General features: G+C 43.8%; 1 protein-coding gene across 2 annotated transcripts in view; it reads left to right on the top strand.

The window, feature by feature from the left end:
- The first annotated feature begins 1,640 nt into the window (after positions 1 to 1,640).
- Smad1 (SMAD family member 1) overlaps positions 1,641 to 18,297 on the top strand; it is a 76,550-nt gene continuing 59,893 nt past the window's right edge. Inside the window, exon 1 of one of the 2 annotated variants that reach the window (XM_008827481.3) lies at positions 1,641 to 2,163. The gene's annotated coding sequence lies outside the window, so the exon portion shown is untranslated. Of the gene's footprint in view, positions 2,164 to 2,517; positions 2,641 to 18,297 lie in introns of those variants that run through there. The other variant, XM_029560822.1, reaches the window with a different exon arrangement.

The following is an 18,297-nucleotide window of genomic DNA, read 5'->3' as shown; positions in this document are numbered from 1 at the left end:
CAGCTTTATTGATAAAATTCACACATCATGTAATTCACTTATTCTAAGTATACAATTCAATGGCTTTTTTACTGCATCCACACAGTTGCACAGTCTTCATCAAAAACTAATTTTAGAATAAACTTACCACCCCATAATCTTAAACTATCATCCCCAGATCCCTCAAATCTGATGCCTACCTCCAAATCTCAGGTAATCACCTGCAATTTGTATTTCTATGGATCTGTCTACTTTGAACATCTTATGTAAATGAAGCAGATAAAATTTGGTCTTTTGTGTCTACCTTCTTTACTTGGCATAATGTTTTTCTGTTTAGTTTGTTTTGCTCTTGAAACAGGGTCTCTCCTAGCCCATTCTGGGTCCACTTGCTAGGTAGCCAAGGATGACCTTGAACGACCTTGAACATCTGATCCCCCTGCTTCTACTTCCTTAGTGCTGGGATTGCAGGCATCCACCAACACACCTACCATACCTGGTTTTTTGCAATGACAGGGATGGAACCTATGGACTCATTTCGTCCAGGCATGTATCAGCATTCCATTCCTTTTCTGTAGTTAATAATGCTCCTGTGTATGGATATACCTCATGCTTTTCACCAAAGGAGGGTTCTGGACAGGGGGATGGTTCTGCAGGGCCTTTAAGCAGGCTCATTCCAGTTCTTGCAATGGCCAACTATGTCAAAGGCTGCTTTTAAGGAAGATAAGACGAGACCTCAAAATTGACCAGTACGTGATCAAATAGTTTAATGAAGAAAAGAATTTAATTAGCAGAAATATTCTTATGTATAATTTATAAATGGCATTTTATGGGTTTTTATGGGATTCATTGTATTTACTTTGAATAATTAAATATGGAACATAGATATAATACTTAAATAATTAATAAGCATTTGAGTGGAATGCTAGGCAAGTAAAGGTACAGGAATAATTGGAAAGTACCATTAATTTGCAGTGGCCTTTAGTACTTCCTTTATATTGCTGGTAACGATTTTTTTTTTCAGTTCATAGGGCATTTACTCCTCAGAATAATTTTTCTCTAACTATAACTCAACATTATAATTGTCCAATATTTCATGCCAGCTCCAGAAACTCGCCAAGAGAAAAATTGACTGTTGCAAGATATTCAGTGTCTGAACAGATCAGGTAGATGTGAGTTAGGTGTTGTTAGGGGTGGGGGCATGTGATCCAAAAGACTGGACCAAAAACGTGGAGTACTAAAAAGATATTGCCGATTCAAGACCAGCCAGGGTTACACAGAAACCCTGTCTACAAACGAAAAAGCGGGGTGTGTCTCTGTGTAGCTCAGTTGTAGAGGGCTTGCCTAGCATATATGAGGGTCTGGGTTCGATCCTCAGCACTTCATAGAATCGGATGTGGTGGCATATGCCTGTAATCCCAGTCAGTACTTAGGAGGAGCAGGCTGGATGATAAGAAGTTCAAGGTCCCCCCCCCTCCCCCCCATAATGGCCAGTTCAGATCCTGTCTCAAAAACAAACACCAAATATATTTCCTTGTGGCCTCTGTTATTTGGAGCCGCAAGGTTCATGGCAATATAGCTACCCACCCAGAGCTTGGTGCAAGCCACTGCAATAGTTCACAGGCTCTCCAATTTGGGGTAGTAGCAACTTGATCACCGGGCAGTGGTGAGTGTAGGGCAAGGAAGCCGAGTCGGTGGGCGCGGCGGTCCGGTTCACGAACATTTCAGAACGCAAATGCACGGGCTCGGGAACTTGACTTGCAGCTGGCTAAGTGGGCTGCACGCGGACCGCAGCCGGCGGGGAGGGTGACGGCAGGAGGCGGGAGCTGGCCGGGGCTCCGGGGCTCCTGGGCGCGGCCGGCCGGGAATTTGGAGAGGATCCCTAGTCCTCGGCGGCGGCGGGCGCGCGCGGTGCGCGTGTGAGCGAGGGCGAGCGGCGGGCGGGCTCGTGCGCCGGGTATTGGCAGGCGGCGGCGGAGGCTGGGCGGTTCCGACTCCCTGACGCCAGCGCGACCAGATCAATCCAGGCTCCGGGAGCGAGCGGGCGGAGGACGGCGAGGCCGAGCGGTCCGGGCGCGGGGACGGCGGCCCCGGGGCGGAGCGGAGCGGAGCGCGGAGCAGCGGCCCAGGGCCGGGACCCGGCGGCCGGTCTCGGGCGTCCCAGCCGATGGGCGCGCCGCCGAGCCGGTAAAGCCGAAGGGGACCTGGAACGGAGTCGCCCGGCGCCGCTCGGGGCGCACGGGGACGGGATCGGGGACGGAATCGGGGACCGGATAGGGATTGCGGACGGGATCCGGGACGGGTTGGGGCTCCGGCTCGGGGACGCGGTCTCCCCCCCCACCCCGCCCCCCATGATGGCGCCTCGCGGCTGCCGGGGCAGCGAACCTGCCACCTCGCGGGTCCGGCGCCCCGCGTCTTTGTCGGGCGTGCCCGCCGCTGGACCCCCGGGCCGCGGCCCCGTTGTGTCCCCCCGCCCCCCACCCGGGGCCGGGCTTCCCTGGCGGGGACCGCGCTGCGCTGTCCGCGCCTCTCCGGGGATGGGGAAGGACCGGTGCCTGCCACTCGGCGTCGCACGCGGGGGTCCCCTGGGGTCTCCGACCGGCCGGATTTGGAGATCGAGGTCAAGGAAAGTTCGCGCCGCAGTTCCCTCTGATTTAGTCAAAGGTCTGGCGGCGGCGCGTCCTTTTTTTTTTCCCTCCCTCCTTCCGCCTACACCCCCTGCGTCGCCCAGTGTCGCCTCATTCCTTTCCCTTTACCGGATTCGATTGCCTCTGCGTGTGCGTTCGGACTGCGCCGGCAACAACTGTTCCTGCCTCGCTCCGGGTCTTTGTTAGTGTTTCTGCCGGGAGGTGGGGGCGGTGGGCGTGAGAGCGGCGCCGGCTCGTTGGGCCGCTGGGCCGAGTGCAGCCGAAGGCTGAGGGGGACCGCGGCTCCTCGGGGCCGGGGAAGGACCGGTGCCTGCCGGGGTCTCACGGCTCCGGTCGCCGTGACTTGTGTATTCCGAGGCGCAGTTTTCTGCATGCACGGTGCAGAGCTACCTAGCAAAGAGCTTTGCATCTCAAAACCCCAGGCTGGCCAGAACCCACCGAGAAAGCATCGTCTGGTGAGTGCTGTCAGCACCGGCCTCTTTCTTTCCCTCTCTCGGGTTCTTTTCGTGGTGTCTGAAGTTTTCAAAGCATGGAGCGGTAAAGGAGTTGCGTGGTTTCGGTAATGTCTTCCTGTTGCTGAAGCTCCCGGGGCGGCGAAATCACAGCATGCCCTTGACAACATCTCTCGCTCCAATGGCCTGTGGTGGAGAATATGCCCACACCTCAGAAATCACAGTGAGAAAACTGTTGCCTAACCGGTTCATTTTTTCATCTTATAATTACCACTTAAAATTGTACCGGCAGCAGGCGAGCTGTATTGGAACAATTTGTAAAGAACCGAGGCAGCGGCAGTGTTGAGTGCACCGGTATTTTCAGTAGGTGTAAATATTTGCCCCTGCGTTGTTCCTATGGAGGTGCCAGGCCCAGATGGACTAGACTGGTTTAAGGCCCCCCCCTTTCTCATTTGCGGTTATTTGATATTTCTGTGAAGCTAGTGTACCATTTGTTTAATACTGCAGTTCTTATGAAACTGTAAACCAGGATTCTGCGAGACGGTTTTCTGGAGGTGGGTGATGGGGGAGGGGGGGCTGAGGGTCCAGAGGATCAGCTTCCCACCGAGGGTACGAGTTGTCCGTCATTCAGTTTTGACCCCTACAACCACAGGTATGTAACCAAATACATTTTTCCTTCTGCAGTATCCTTTTGTTTGTATGCTTTTACGAGCTGATAACCTTTACATTTTGGAGGAATGGTAGGGTTTTTTGTTTTGTTTTTAAGCAATTAAAAATGCTAACCTCTTGAAATTGAAATTCTGTTTCTGCTCAGCCCATATGAGCATTAAGGGGAAGTGAGTCTCATTTTCCCAACCACATATATTAGTTAAAACTTAAATTTCGGTTTCTATCTTGGTTTCTTGCAGTTTCAGGCTCAAGATAAAAATGCAGTAACTTGGTAGATTGGAAGAAAAATAAATGTGAATGTAATTAGATGAGCATATTTAAGCCACAGTCACCTACATAATCAAGGCCAAGTTGTGTGTGTATAGAAGATTTCATTTGTGTAGTCCTACAAAGCTAATGGAAGCATCACTGAGGCTTTATAAATAATGTAAGTTGTGTATAATGTGGAGTCTCCAGAGAGGCAGAGAGAGCATCATTACTAGCCTTTTCAACCTGCTTGAGATCTTAAATTGATTTACAGCACTGAACTGGTGCAAAATGATACATCAGGATGACATGGGGTCAGCCTGTAAAAGTCTATGATGTCAGCCTATTAGTTCAGTTATCATAATTAAACTGTGTTACAGGGGAGGCTAAGCAGGAGTCTGGCATTATACTTCAGATATGGGTGGTACATGGATTTTGTTTATAGTGGAAAAGAGAGGTGGCCACGAATACCAGTGTTTCTGGAAGAGGGGGAGGTTCAGAACTGTGACTTTCCAGGGGAGAGAAGAGACTGGGAGTAAATGCAGAAATGTTGCATTACGTTAAAGACCTGGGTGGGTTTTGTTTTTTTTGAGACAGGGTCTCCCTGTGGCCCTAGCTGTCCTGGAACTCACTATGTAGACCAGGCTGGCCTCGAACTCACAGAGATCCACCTGCCTCTGCCTCCCAGGTGCTGGGATTAAAGATGTGTACCACCACGCCTGGTGTTCAGACCTACTTTTTCATTTGATGGTATACAAACAGGTGCTTTGGAGTGCTGATTAGGACCTTTGCAGTTCTGAGCTATGTATTGAATCATGCTTCCATGAGCTTGAATTTAACCTGGCCTTAGGGACCTTCTTTTAAAATATTGGAGGATCACATATTTTTTTTATCTCTGATTACTTTGTTAGCACCAAGTTTGCACTGTACTGATATATGAACTGACTTGGTATTTCTTGAAGAAATCAGAGTTACAAGTCTTCACTGAAAACAAAGGTATTTAAATCAACATGTGAGCAACTCAGGAAAAAACATGGCATTTGTTTCTGATTAAGTTTTTCATAATCCTTTTTCAACTTATGGGTCATCTTTTGCCAACCTGTCTAGTAAGATAGCAATAACCTCAGCTGTATACTTAATTAAATGTGAAAAATAATTTTGTCTGCACTATCCATGTTTCTAGTGTTCAGTAGCTGTATGTGGCTGGTGGCTGCCATGTTGGATGGAGTGCATATGGGATAGTTGTTACAGAAAGTTTTAGACATCTGACCCAGGACTTTGGCCTGTTTACTTGTTAACTCCACTAATGAGCTTGTAAGGTTAACGAGAAAAAGACATGCATATACCAGTTAATTTTACACCTAACTGTTCTCAAAACAGGCGGCTTGGAAGTGGCAGTGGAAGCTGTGGACTTCCTACAACTCCCTTGTCAGTAGTGACCTGATTTGATTTAGAGCTCTGGGAACGTAGATATTACCACCATAGCATTTCTTTTCCCTCCGTTTTTACTTTGGGTCAGGAGTTGTTTGTAATACATGCATCTCATTTAAGCCTGAACGACTTCCCTGAAGGTCGTTATCACATTTTATAAATGGAGGCAGGAGTGCTCTGCTTGAGGCTCCATAGCTGCGAGGTGATTGTGATTTACGGTCTAAGCTGGGTAGGAATCAAGCAGTCTGACTCCATATGAGCCTCTTTCTTACCTCTGTTTTGTTTTGTTTTGTTTTTGTTTAGAACAGGGCTTCTTAAAAAGTTTAGCAACCCCTTTTTACCTGAGAAATTTTATGACCCTGGGTATAACATAGGTCTGCAAATCAAATATTTACTGACAGGTCCCAAAGAAATTCATTTTAAAGGCCATTAAGATGACTCAGAGGGTTAAGGTGATTGCCACCAAACTGGATGATTTGAGTTCAATCCCTGGACTCCACATGGTAAAAGGGGAGAACTGACTCTCAAGTTGTCCTCTGACCTCCATATAAGGCGCTAGGATTTATACCGCTCCTCCCCAGTAAAAAATGTTAAACATAAGAAATGTACTTAAAACAATTATTTGGTATATGTATCATTTTACTATTTATTAAACATGAAAGCGAGTTTCTGCGCTAAGGAGACAGATGTACTTATTCTACACACACAAAAATAAATACTTGCTGAATATTCGCTACTACAGGACACAGCATCTTCAACATTTTTCAGAGGTGATCAATACTTTGACATTCTCAGTATTGATGATTATAAAAATCAGTTTACCTAAATATGTAGTACAAAATGGCAGAAGTATGTTTAGTACCATTTCAGAAATTATTGGAAATTCTGTCCTAATCCCAAGACAAATTGGTTTAACAATTTTTTATGACACTCAACTCAGCAACTCAAACAGCAGTTTTTAAAGTCAAACGTTCTAACAGTACATTACAGGGGCACTAATTTGATACATGCTGAGGAATAGTAGGAAAATATAAAATTCTTTGCTTTCCATAGTTAAACCAGTACTTTTAGGGACTGGAAAGTTGGCTCAGTGGTTAAGATCACTGGCTGCTCTTGCAGAGGACCCGGGTTCGGTTCCATAACTCTAGCTCCAGGGACTCCAACACCCTCTTCTGACCTCCGCAGGCATTGCACTACATGGGTGCACTTACATACATTCAGACAATACACTCATACACATAAAAATAATAAAATATGTTTAAAACCATTAATTTTATGGCATATATTTGTGTATGTGCAGGGGTGTGCATAACCACACACATGTGATGGTCAGAGGACGACTCATTCAAGCCAGTTTGCTCCATCCACCATATGGGTTCTGGGGGTTGAACTAAGGTTGTCAGGCTTGGTGGCAAACACTGTGACCTGCTGAGCCATCCTGCTGGCCCATGCTGTTAAAAGCTGTGTAAGAGTAGAGAACTTTGTATGTACAGTGGAAAGCACTGCATCTCATCACATAGTGTTGTATCACATCTGAGCCAAAGTGTTTCCCTCAGTGTTTGTTGGTGATCCATGGCGTGAGGGCTTGGGCAGTAAACCAAAGCTTCAGTAGAGTCATACAGTGCACGGGCCAGTGTTGCCAGAAGCACCTTGTATTCCTCACACATTGGATTTTCAGTTAACTTTTGCCTGGTGCATGCTACCTGTTTTTTGAGACTGTGTTTGGTTAGGAAGCGGGGGTGTAGGCACAGGGCAGTTGTGCTCCACTTTCCCAGCACGGATGTGACTCCCCTTTTATTTTTAAGATCTGTAGACAGATTTGCCCTGTTTTTTGCTTTTTTGGTGCTTTCTCCAATCACCCCTGTTTAAAAGGGAGAAAAGAAGGTTAACACTCGTTAGCACACAGTTTGAAGAATAAGTCTGACATAAAAGTAATGCATTTCAGCAGGTTGTGGTGCCCTCGGGAAGCAGAGGCAGGTGGATCTCTGAGTTTGGTCTCTGTAGTGAATCCAGGCCACCTGGGGCTACAGGGAGACAGACCCTGTCTCAAAAAGACCAGAAAAAAAAAAAAAGGTAATGCATTTCAAAGTCCAATTAGTTTTCTCTATGCTCTGCTGCACAGTTCCTGCAGCTTTCCTCTGTGTTTTCTTGGGTAATCAGACTGATGAACCTGATGAGGACAGTTGCAGCAGTTCATTTTATCTGTCTTACAAGAATTCCCTGAGCAGTTAAGCACTGCATCTCGACATAATAGCTCACTGTAAATTCTTTGGAGATTTTTAAAAATTTATTTTTAAGGATGGATGTTGACTTTTGGGAAACAGCTCACAAGTCACTTGTTCGTAGCTTTTTTGGAGGGAGGGTGAGAGGTATTTAAGAATCTGATGACTGGGAGTGGAGAGATGACTTGCCATTAAGAGCTCTGGCTGCTCTCGGAGAGGACCCAGGATCCATTCCCAGCACCTGTATGGCCGCTAACAACCATCTGTAACTCTAGTTCCAGGGAATCCAACACCCTTTTCTGGCCTCTGTGGGCACTACACAACTCAGTTGCACTTCCATACAAGCAGGCAAACCCATTCAAACACATAAAATAAATAAATAAATTAATAAAGTAATTAATAAATAAAATAAATTAAAAATATAATAAATAAATAAATAAATAAATGTTCCAGAAAATCTTTTGGAAGTGTGGCTCCTATATTTTTTTACTTCCATCCCCCTATCCCAAAATGTCGATGCCCTGGTGAATTTGTGTGTATGCTGATAAGGCTGTGTGCTCTCTTCTGGGTGGAGTATATCTGTTAGAACTGTGACACCAAGTGCTTCAGAAAATAATGTCAAGCATTGCTTTAAAGACGATCTAATCCAGTTGCTTCATATCTAGTTGGACAATCTAAGGCCCAGAGAAGTCACCTGGCTTATGTAACCTTCCCCATTGAACTGATTGAAGCAGAAAGCCAGACCTGGAAACTTAGCATTTCAGGGTTCATTTGTTTTTTTCTGCCATGCTCACGTGTGCTGAGGTGTTGGGCTGAGCAGATCCTGTATCATTTGGGGATGGGAGGAAAGAACAGTTTTTGGCACAGTATTGAGGTTTTATACCTAGCATTGTTTGAGCTAAGTAGCAATCAAATCTGACAGCCATAGAGAAATGTTTGCTTTCCTCAGATTAAAATAGATTCTTTTTCATTCTAGAGATTGAAAAGAAAAACCCTGCATCTGATTTAATCATTGGGACCATGTTAGAAAATGGGAGCACCAAGATTGTACAAAGTTCAAATTAAATCAGACAGTTATGACATACAAAGGAATACATGACTTTTTTGACTCAAACGTCATATTCCTCACTGAAGGCTGAGGTGTGGAGCCTTTAGGGAGAGAACTGGGTGGAAAGGAGAGGTAGGAGAACAGACAGGGTAATTTAAGTATAAAAAGGTGGAGAAAATTTAAGTCATAAAATGATTTTTGAAGTCGATGAAATACTTTGGTAATTCTGCTTGTGGCCTTCTTCTATTTGGCTCCAAGGTTTCAGGGTGTGCTTTGAAAAGGAAAAGAGGGTGGGAGCTGGAGCCATGCCTCAGCAGGTAAGAGCACGCTTGCAGAGGAGCTGAGTTGACTCCAGGCACCCACATTGATGCTCACGGGCACTGGTACTCACATGTACATACCCACATACATGCATGCATACACATAATACAAAGACTAAATAAATCTTTAAAAAAGAAAACAAACAAGGACATCTCTTCTCTGGCCCCAACAGCAGTCTCTTCATTCTTTCTGTACCTTTCCGTGTTATCTGGTATTACAAATATTCAGTCTACTCTGGTGATCTGTCATCTGACTTGTAGCAAAAACACCTGAAGTATTTTCAGGACTTAACTCTGCCACTGCTTTCTTTGAAAAGAAAAAAGATAAAGCTAAGAAGCGTGAATGGAACCACTTGAGATCTACACTGTTCATTTAGGTGTGAGTTGAGATGGTACCATTGTTATAGCATGGCTAGTAGGCAAAATGGCATTATGGGTATTGCTGGCTGACATACAGAAATGAGCAGGATCTCTAGAACATTCATTTGCATAAGGGACACTATCAGAGAGGCAAAAGCTTTCCTCACTTCAGTGTCTTAAGTCCATTTGTGGGAAGCACGGGGAGCTACAGTGTTTGAACAGTGCAGCATCTTTGTGATTTTCATCATACACTAAAACAAGAGGTTTAGAGAAGATTCTCTCCTGAGACTAAAGCATCAGACCCTGTCAGGATTGAAGAAGCCTTACCTGTAGATTCCTCTCTGCTTGGTTCTGAGTGCCTAGAAAAAAGCCTTATATTTCTCTTTTAGGAACCTGGGTCTGTGGTATAGGAGATTGGTTTATTAACGTTTTTTAAAAGACAAGCCTGAATTAGAAGAAAGAGCACGTGACACATGTAATCATTAATTATTATATCTACGTGCTTTTGAGATCAAGTTGTAAAAGAATAATCGTGGTCATGTGTGGGAAGGAGAGGTATAGAAGGTCTGCCTGTTGATTCTGAAACTCATTCTTTTTTCTTCTTTTTTGTTATTTTGAGACACGGTCTCCCTGTAGCCCCCGCTGGGCCAGAACTTCCTATGTAGACCAGGCTAGTCTTAGTCTCACAGAGATCCACCTGCCTCTTGTCTCCCGAGTGCTAGGATTAAAGGCATGCACCACTATGTCCAGCAGAAACTCGTTCTTATGTGTAATTTTTTTAGTGTTTTATTTGTAGTTTCTCTTAATTTTAGGGCTACTGTGCTGTATATTTTCCCTACAATCTCAGAAAGCACACAGACTGTCATTCCTTTTCCTCTGCTCTCTGGTTTCTTTGCTTTTGTGCTTAGGCAAAGTGGAAGTAATTCAGACCTGTCTCACTGTTTTCCTTTAATTTCAAACACCAGAGAGAGAAAAAAGGAGCTAATTATCTTCAACTGCTATAATTAGGCATTAAATTAAGTCATTCATTTAGCTAAATGCAAAATCTTTTATTTGTTTAGATGAAAACATTTTTTAGAATGGAGGGATATTAAATAAGCCCTTATTTGGCAATTGTTGGTACAGTATTATAATAAGTATATGCTTCATTCAGCCATGAATACTTTTTAGTTTTTTAGTTCTAAGAAGTACAGTAGTTATCAAGAAGACAGATAATCATGAAAAACACAACATTGTAAGAATTGTTACAGGGCCATCCAGGACTCAGTCTTACAACTCATAGGACTCCTGCGATATGGAAGGACTCACAGCTTGTACAGGTAGGGCGATGGGTGAGCAGGAGTGTGTGGCCCTGCAGGAGCCCTGTCCAGTGGGAGTTCTGCTGCCCAGTGCAGTAGCCACAGCCACAGGTCTGGCATCAAATGTGCCCAGTGCAACTGAGGAGCTACATGTTTTCATCTTAATTCTGTTTCCGAGTTTTCGTTAGCAGAGTGTGACTATCATGCTGTGTAGACCTATCTACTAGTGGGCTGACCCAGCTGACCTCAGTGAGTTTTGTAATGGAGTGTGAGGGATGGTAGGGTGGAGATGCACAAAGTTAAGTCAAGGTGAAAGTTTGCCAGAGTCGGGAGTCGCTGAAAGAGTTTGGATTGGAGTGGGTAAAGGATAGATGTCAGATCCCTGATAAAAGGAAAAATGGAAAAAGAAAACCACTAAGACTTGGTCATTTTATGGCTCTGGAATTGCAAGAGAGGAGTCAGAGATGGCAGTTTAGTTTCCAGTCTCAGTGACTAGAAAACTGATGAAGGCTTTGTGTGTTAGGGAGGAGTGAGAATTCTGCAAATGATAAATCAGAACTGATGTGTTAGATTTTAAGTGGGATGTCTAGTTAGAAGTGTTTTGTAGGTAAGTTGGAGGTGCATAACTAAAGTCCAGGGAAGAACTCAGAGCTGTGTATGGGGGTTGCCCTTAGCGATCTGCAGCATTCTTAACCACACAAGAGGAGACATGGGGTGGGTATTCGCTATTTCATTGAAGCCCACAATTGGGAGTTAGTAGAAGAAAAGGCAGATTTGAAGTAGTCAAAAGGGGCAACTGGAAGAAAGGTGTAGGATGGGAGGAGTGGAGAAGAGGGATAAGCTCTGAGGGGTTGCCTGTGGTTCAGGTTAGAAGAGAAAACGTCGTAAATGAGTGAATGTAGTTGTGGCTAGAAGGAGTATATTAAGAAATGAGAGATAGATTCTTATGCTCCTGAAAATGCCTCTTTTTCTTTTTAATATGAATATTTGCAGGTTGAGGGAAAGGTTGAGAGACAGCAATGTAGTTATGATCTGGTGTACAGATGACAAACTACTGACACCTGTTATATAAGGAGGGCACATTGTCTAAGAACCAGGTTAGACAAGAAAGCACACGTCTTCCCAGGACTGCAGGAAACAGGTTGGGGTTTAAGACCATGCCCAGCACTCATTCACTTTATAACTTTTGGAAAGGTACCATTAACTTTTGGTTCTTGAAAATAATAGAGATCCTAGTACAGCCTAAGGAGTGCTATGAAGATGAAATGAGTTGCATTTTTGTATTTCATCTACTTTAAATACTGTTATCTGTAAGACATTAGTTCACATTCTACTGAGAAAAGCCGTCTGTCGAGTTAAACGTGACATTCTGTGAGTCATAAGCTACCTTGGCTTTAGCGGTGTTAAAATAGTGTTAAAATGTAAGACTTGCATCTTTCAGAAGTGCAAAGAACATGAAAGGCTCAGCTTGGGACCAGCCATCTAACAAGCATTTAGACATGGTAACTGTTTTTACAAATCAGTGCTTTTTATGGTCTACAATGTTAATGAGGGCAGTGTGCATCCAGTCTAGATAAAAAGGGGCTGCATAGACTAGAAGAGGGAGCAGCGTGGACTCCTGGTAATAGTGAAATGGAAGATTTGGGAATTTATACTAAAATATTTCCCCAACAGTTCCAGATAAAGGTTTTTAAGAAAAGTATAGTCGTTGAACTAAGGAACAGGTCCCTTTAGTGATTTAGAGAAGTTATTTAAATTACCCAAGGCTGAATTGATCTGTGGTTTTTCCTTTGTTCCTCCTCCCACCGAAAAAAAAAAAGAACCCAACAAAACTAGAATTAAATATCTGTGCTTTTGTTTGTTCTTTTTACAACATTCATTAGTGTCAATTTTGTTTTTCACTGTAACAATCCATTGTGCAGAAAGATTCTGGCATGGATTCTTATCAGATGGAAAGAAGACTGATTTATGACAGTTTGAGGACATTATTAATAGGGAGCTGCAGCAGCTTCTAAATGTGACTCCAAGGGCCAAAACCGACAAATTCTAAGTCAACGGGTGTGCACTGAATATACAAGCAACCTGAAAACAGATTGCAGCAGTGTTACTGTGGTCTGTGAGAGCCTTTAAAGAACATCAGGAAGTGCCTCCCCATAGAAAAACCTGGAGAGAATGTGAGCAGGCAACTCACAAACAGATGAAGCAGGAGCTGCTAAGTAGCTTGTTGCTGGAATGGGGACTATGTCTTTTCTCAGACCGTACCAAGTTTCTCTTTGTGGATCAGAAAATGTCGGTATTGCAACGCTGGGCTTCTCGATGAAGGAAAGGAACCCAGCGTTTCTAAGCAACTGAAGAGAATTTGGAGTTGCAAGATGTAAGATACCTGTAAACTGCAGTTCTAGCAGGTAGGCTCCTCCATCCATTTCCTTCATAGTAGCCTGCTCCCCTCCATGACATGACATGGAGCCAGGAATCTCCTTAGTAGAATGTCATGTTTTAGGCCCTGTTAGGGCCCTTTGTCACATGCCCCGTTGCTCAGTCAGCTGGAATGACTGCTGAGCCTTGAAGACCAGTTTTCCCTAGTTGGTTTTGAAATAGTCCCCTCTTCCTTCTCACATTCATATGAGAAACAGTGATGTCTTGGAATGTTTTTGACTGTTAAGAGAATGGTTTAAAATGAGAAAAGTTCCCCCTATGTAATAAAACCTAAAGTTAAACAGATAATCCACACCACCACATACCAATTTTTACTTGGGTCCTGGAGATCAAACTCAGGTCATCAGTTTATGTAGCACGTACTTTGTCCCACTGGGCATCTTCCTGGCCCCGTAGCTTTTCTTGATGGGAAGTAACGATGCTCTATGTCTGTAGAAATTGTACATTACTCTTTATTAGAACTCAGGACAGATGGTGGTGCATAACCATCTCACCTGCCACAGCTTCCTGTTTGGCTGTTGGCTTTGCAGTCTGGTGTGACTAATAACCACCTCTTTACTTTCCCTCTATTCATGTTTGTGTGCTCAAGACTTCTGTGGAGTTTGTTCAGCCTTGAGGGAATGTTTGATAGGTTTTAAATGTTTTCTGTAAACTGTGAAAAAACCCTGAACTTATCATTTAAATGATTAGCACAAAAACTAGATGGCATTTATTTGTGCTTAGGCAGTAGAGAGCTGTCAATTTGTGGGGGCTGAAATGTTCTGTGTTCAAGGAAAGCCTTCCTTTCACAGGGCACATATCGGTGTTGGGGTCTTGCTTTTTAAGTTGATGTCAACCAACTCAGCATTCTGTGCATTCTGGTATCCTGTACAATGCTGTGTGGTTTGGGAGGGAAACAATGTACAGTTTCTACCTTGAAGAGGCGATCTGGTGCGATGACAGTGCAACGGTGTGAAAAGTGAAATGACAAGCCATTGTTGCTAATTTAATCTTTGCTGAAAGGCGTTTCACATATGCTTGGGGTAGTCTCTCAAAGTTAAGGGATTGAGAAAGAAATTTGATGCAATCTGTAGAGTATTTTTTAAAAATAATTTTACTATTTTTATTTTTATGTGTATAAATGTATTGCCTGAATGTGTGTTAAGTGTACCTGTGTTGTGCAATGCCCACAGAAGTGAGAAGAGAGCATTGTATTCCCCTGGAACTGGAGTTAATGGACAGTTCTTAGCCACTGTGTGGGTGCTGGGAATCAAACTCGGGTGCTCTGTAAGAACAGCCAGTGCTCTTAACTGCTGAGCCATCTCTCCAGCTCCTAGAGTGTTTCTTTTTGAAATTTTTAAAAATTAAATTTATTATTTATCTACTTATTTATTGTGTGTGGGGGTATGTGTGTGCACATGCATGCCACAGTGTACCTGTGGATTGTCAAAGAACAAGTCCCAAGATTGGTTTTCTGCTTCTACTGTGTGGGTTCTGGGGACAGCACTCAAGCCATGAGGTTTGGAAGCGAGCACCCTAACCCACTGAGCCATCTTGCTGGCACCCTGTACAGTATTTCTTTCCTGCCTACTTTTCTCTCTCAGTTTAATTCTCCTAGCAAGCTCTCAAATGTCTAAGATTCATACTTATACTCAATGTGTATCTTATACAGTTTGATAAAGTTGGGATAAAGGATCATAAATATAGGACTGGACTGAGGGGCTTGTAACTTTGAGGAACAGCCCAAACCTGCTTGTCTGGTTTGGTCTCTGTTGTAATCCCTTTTATTTCAGTTATCATGTTAAGTCTGAGTTCCTTGAGGGTATGCATGGTGTCTTTATGATCTCTGTGTTAACAGCACAGTGGTTCCCACCTTGTCTGTACATCAGAATCTTGTCAACAGACACCATCACAGAGACACCTGGCTGGTCCATAGGGGTCCCTATTCCAGGCTTACAGGGGAGCCGTTGACCTGACATAGAAGATATGTGCTGAGTGCACTTTTCCGTTTTGATGTTTTTGAAAACATGTGATTTTGTAAGTGCCTTGTGGGTGTGAGCCATGTATGTCTTTGTACTTGGCGGCCCTTGGAAGAGTTGGGGGCCTGTTGTAAGCGCTCAAGCACGACGGACAGTGAGGATTGGCTTGCACTCTGTTTTTCTTTGAGGAGGGAAGAGAGAGAGGATGTGTGTTGGGCATCTCTTCCCCTTCCCTGGCAGGGACTAAAATCCCTCAAGTCGAAGAGTTAGAAGTGCTGCTGAGGCCCGAGGTGCTTACATTGCAAAGAGAGAAGTAGAGAAAGATGTGGTGGAATAGAGCCGTGGGTCACCTGGCACCGTGGGGGGAGCATAGGGGCTGCAGCTGGCGTGGAGCAGGCAGAGGCCAGGGGTGCTGTGCTAAGCTGCCGTGATGTTAAAGTGGAGAAATCTGGAAACAGTGTGGAAAGGTAGGAAGGGGGACCAGGAGGCAGCAGGATAGAGGTGTCTCTGAGCATTGTCTCTGCCATGCCAGAACCTGTTTATTTTTTCCCTCTGTCCTTCTTCACAGCACCCCAACCTAACCAACCCAACTCCTTCCAAGTGCAAAGCGCATAGGGGCTTAAGCTGGGTGTTAGGCATTATGATGACTGTTGTAGTATTTTTCTCTTACCAAAACAGGATGCTTGAAAGAACCTGAGGTTAATTTTTCCTCCATCTCTGCATTTGCTTGATTGGAAAAATGTTACCTCAAGAAAAGGAAATGAGCCTAGTAATATATTTTTTGCACCATTTTATGTTTTTAATAAAAGACATCGAAAGTAATCAATGGAAAGCTAAGAAAACAAATTTTTAAAATTACATTTCTATAGCTATGTGTGGCAGATGATGTATGCCATGGTGTACGTGTGGAGGTCCGAGGACAACCTGTGGGAATTGGTTGTCTCCTTCCACCATATGGGGCCCAGGGATCGAACTCAGGTCGTCGGGCTTGGCAGCACGTTCCTTTACCTGCCGAGCCATCGTGCCAACCCAGAAAATGAATTTCTTGAAAGGAGTTTGGTATTCCGCAGACATAAGAAAACCATTCTAAGAGTTGAGCATCTGTGTGGGTCATTGGTGTGAAATAAGAGTGCGAGTCTCCCTGTCTGTCTTTATAGCTTAGAACCTCTTAAATTTACTCACAGTTCTTGTAGATTAAAATGAATTTAATGTTGTTATGGCTGCCCTATAAAACTCTTGGTTTCTCCGTGTTCTAAGAAGGGGGGAATGAATGCCAAGAAGAGAAAATAGCAGAAATAAGTTAGGATGGGAAGGAGTTAGGGAATGAAAATAAAATCCTAAGCAAATTCTTGCTTATTGGTCCTTGTGCTTTCTACATCAAAGGGAGGTAGATGATGTGAAGGAGAAGCAAAGGGTAGAGGAGTGGCCTCAGGAGTTCCCTGGCCTTTCATCTCCTAACTTCTGTCACCTCTAGAGTGGTACTGACCTTACAAGATTCCTGTTAGGACAAAGGGAATCCGTGTATGTGACACGCACAGTACTGCTTAGTGCTTCGCTGTAATGGTGATGGGGGTGTGAGGGTAAGTCTGGTTTCTTTCCAAATGCTCAGCTGTGTTGGAAATTGATGGAGACCATGAGTGTACCCAACTGTGGTCTTTAAAGCACAACCACTTGCATACGAAAGTTTGTCTTCCACCTAGGCTGTTTCAGGTGTGTGTTCTGTGAAAGGATTTTTCCTTTTCTATACTCTGCTTTCTTAGAGGACAGAGTGATTTAGATGATCAAATGTGTTTGTAAGTTTTATACTGTAAGAAAACTGTCATAGTCAGCTTATATGCTTATAAACATCCAGGCATTTCTTAAAACTTACTATGGTGTCAGGATATATAAGACTATCATTCTAAAAAAAAAAAATAGATTCTTTGAGAAATCATAAGATTCTAAAGCAGTATTCGATTTTTATTAAGGCTGCTTAGTATTATAAATTTAGTCTTTCGTACCCATTAATGTTGAGAGTTAAGTGATCCTTGGATTTCTATTACAGAGTGACAATGGAGAGGAGATGTAGTCATGGTAAAGAAAATAGCACATATTGTTGGCGGTTCTGCTTGCTTGCTTGTATATGTTGGTCCTAGATGAATGGTGTGGACCATGTCCTCTGACTGATCTGTGTATTTTACCGCATGGCTCACCATCCTTCCCTCCATACTTTATTCCTGGCAGCTTGATGGTGGTGGGAACTTTTTCATGCTCGCTTTCTTTCTGCTGTGCTTTATGTTGGTGTAAGCACTTAAAGAATGTGTTCAGTAATGAATGAGTAGAGACTGAAGCTCTGCAAGGCAATGGTAGTGGCACCCCTCGTAACAAGTACAGGAGGAAAACAGCCTCAAGCCTTTTGAGAGCATGTGGGGTTCTCCAGTTCTGATGGGAAGTCTCACAGGTTACTAGATAGGAGCGGGCAGGCTCAGAGGCAGAAAACCTGAGTTTATGACAGGCTGACTAGAGGTGATACTTACTTAAATCTAAAGCTTATTTTCTATAAAACCAGCGAAAACCTTTGCTTCTGCCGGCTCTCAGGTGGAGGGAGCTCTTACTGTCTGGGAAGAAGGATGCTACTTTTTTACCCAGTTTCTCTTGGTGGTTGGTCCTTTCCAAGTCTGACAGATTATAAATGGACTGTCTTTGTCACGCGGGAGAGTGAAATCTGGCTGATCCTAGCGTCTGCACACTTTCATTTTTAGAAGTTATTTTATTTTTCCAAATAATGGGTTTATTCTAGAAGAGACAGGACGAATTTACGGTTGGAATATTCGAGTAATAGAGTGCTTTTTTTCTTGGTAAGAATTGTATGCTTTGAAAATCTTGGTGGATATTTGAATTGTTGATGGAAAAGAGATTTAATGAATGGACTTTTAAAGATTTATTTTAATTTTATGTGTATGAGTGTATTGCCTGCATGTGTGTAAATGCACCTGTGTTGTGCAGTACTTATGGAGGTCAGAAGAGGGTGTTGGATCCCCTGGAACTGGAGTCGCAGAAGGTTGTTAGCTGCCATGTGGGTGCTGGGAATCAAGCCCAGGTCCTCTGCAAGAGCAGTCAGTGCTCTCAGCCGCTGAGCCCTCTCTCCATCCCCATAGATAGGCCTTTTTTGTCGCAGTATGCCATTTTGTAAAGTTGAATTTTTGATCATGTAGCTGAATTGCTTAGTAAGAGAACACATTCATGTCCATATT

The sequence above is a fragment of the Nannospalax galili genome, unplaced genomic scaffold, assembly GCF_000622305.1.
Source record: "Nannospalax galili isolate Female #2095 unplaced genomic scaffold, S.galili_v1.0 scaffold1272, whole genome shotgun sequence".
NCBI classification, from domain to species: domain Eukaryota; kingdom Metazoa; phylum Chordata; class Mammalia; order Rodentia; family Spalacidae; genus Nannospalax; species Nannospalax galili.
Note: the sequence above shows the minus strand (reverse complement) of the source record. Positions and strands in the feature narration are given on the sequence as shown.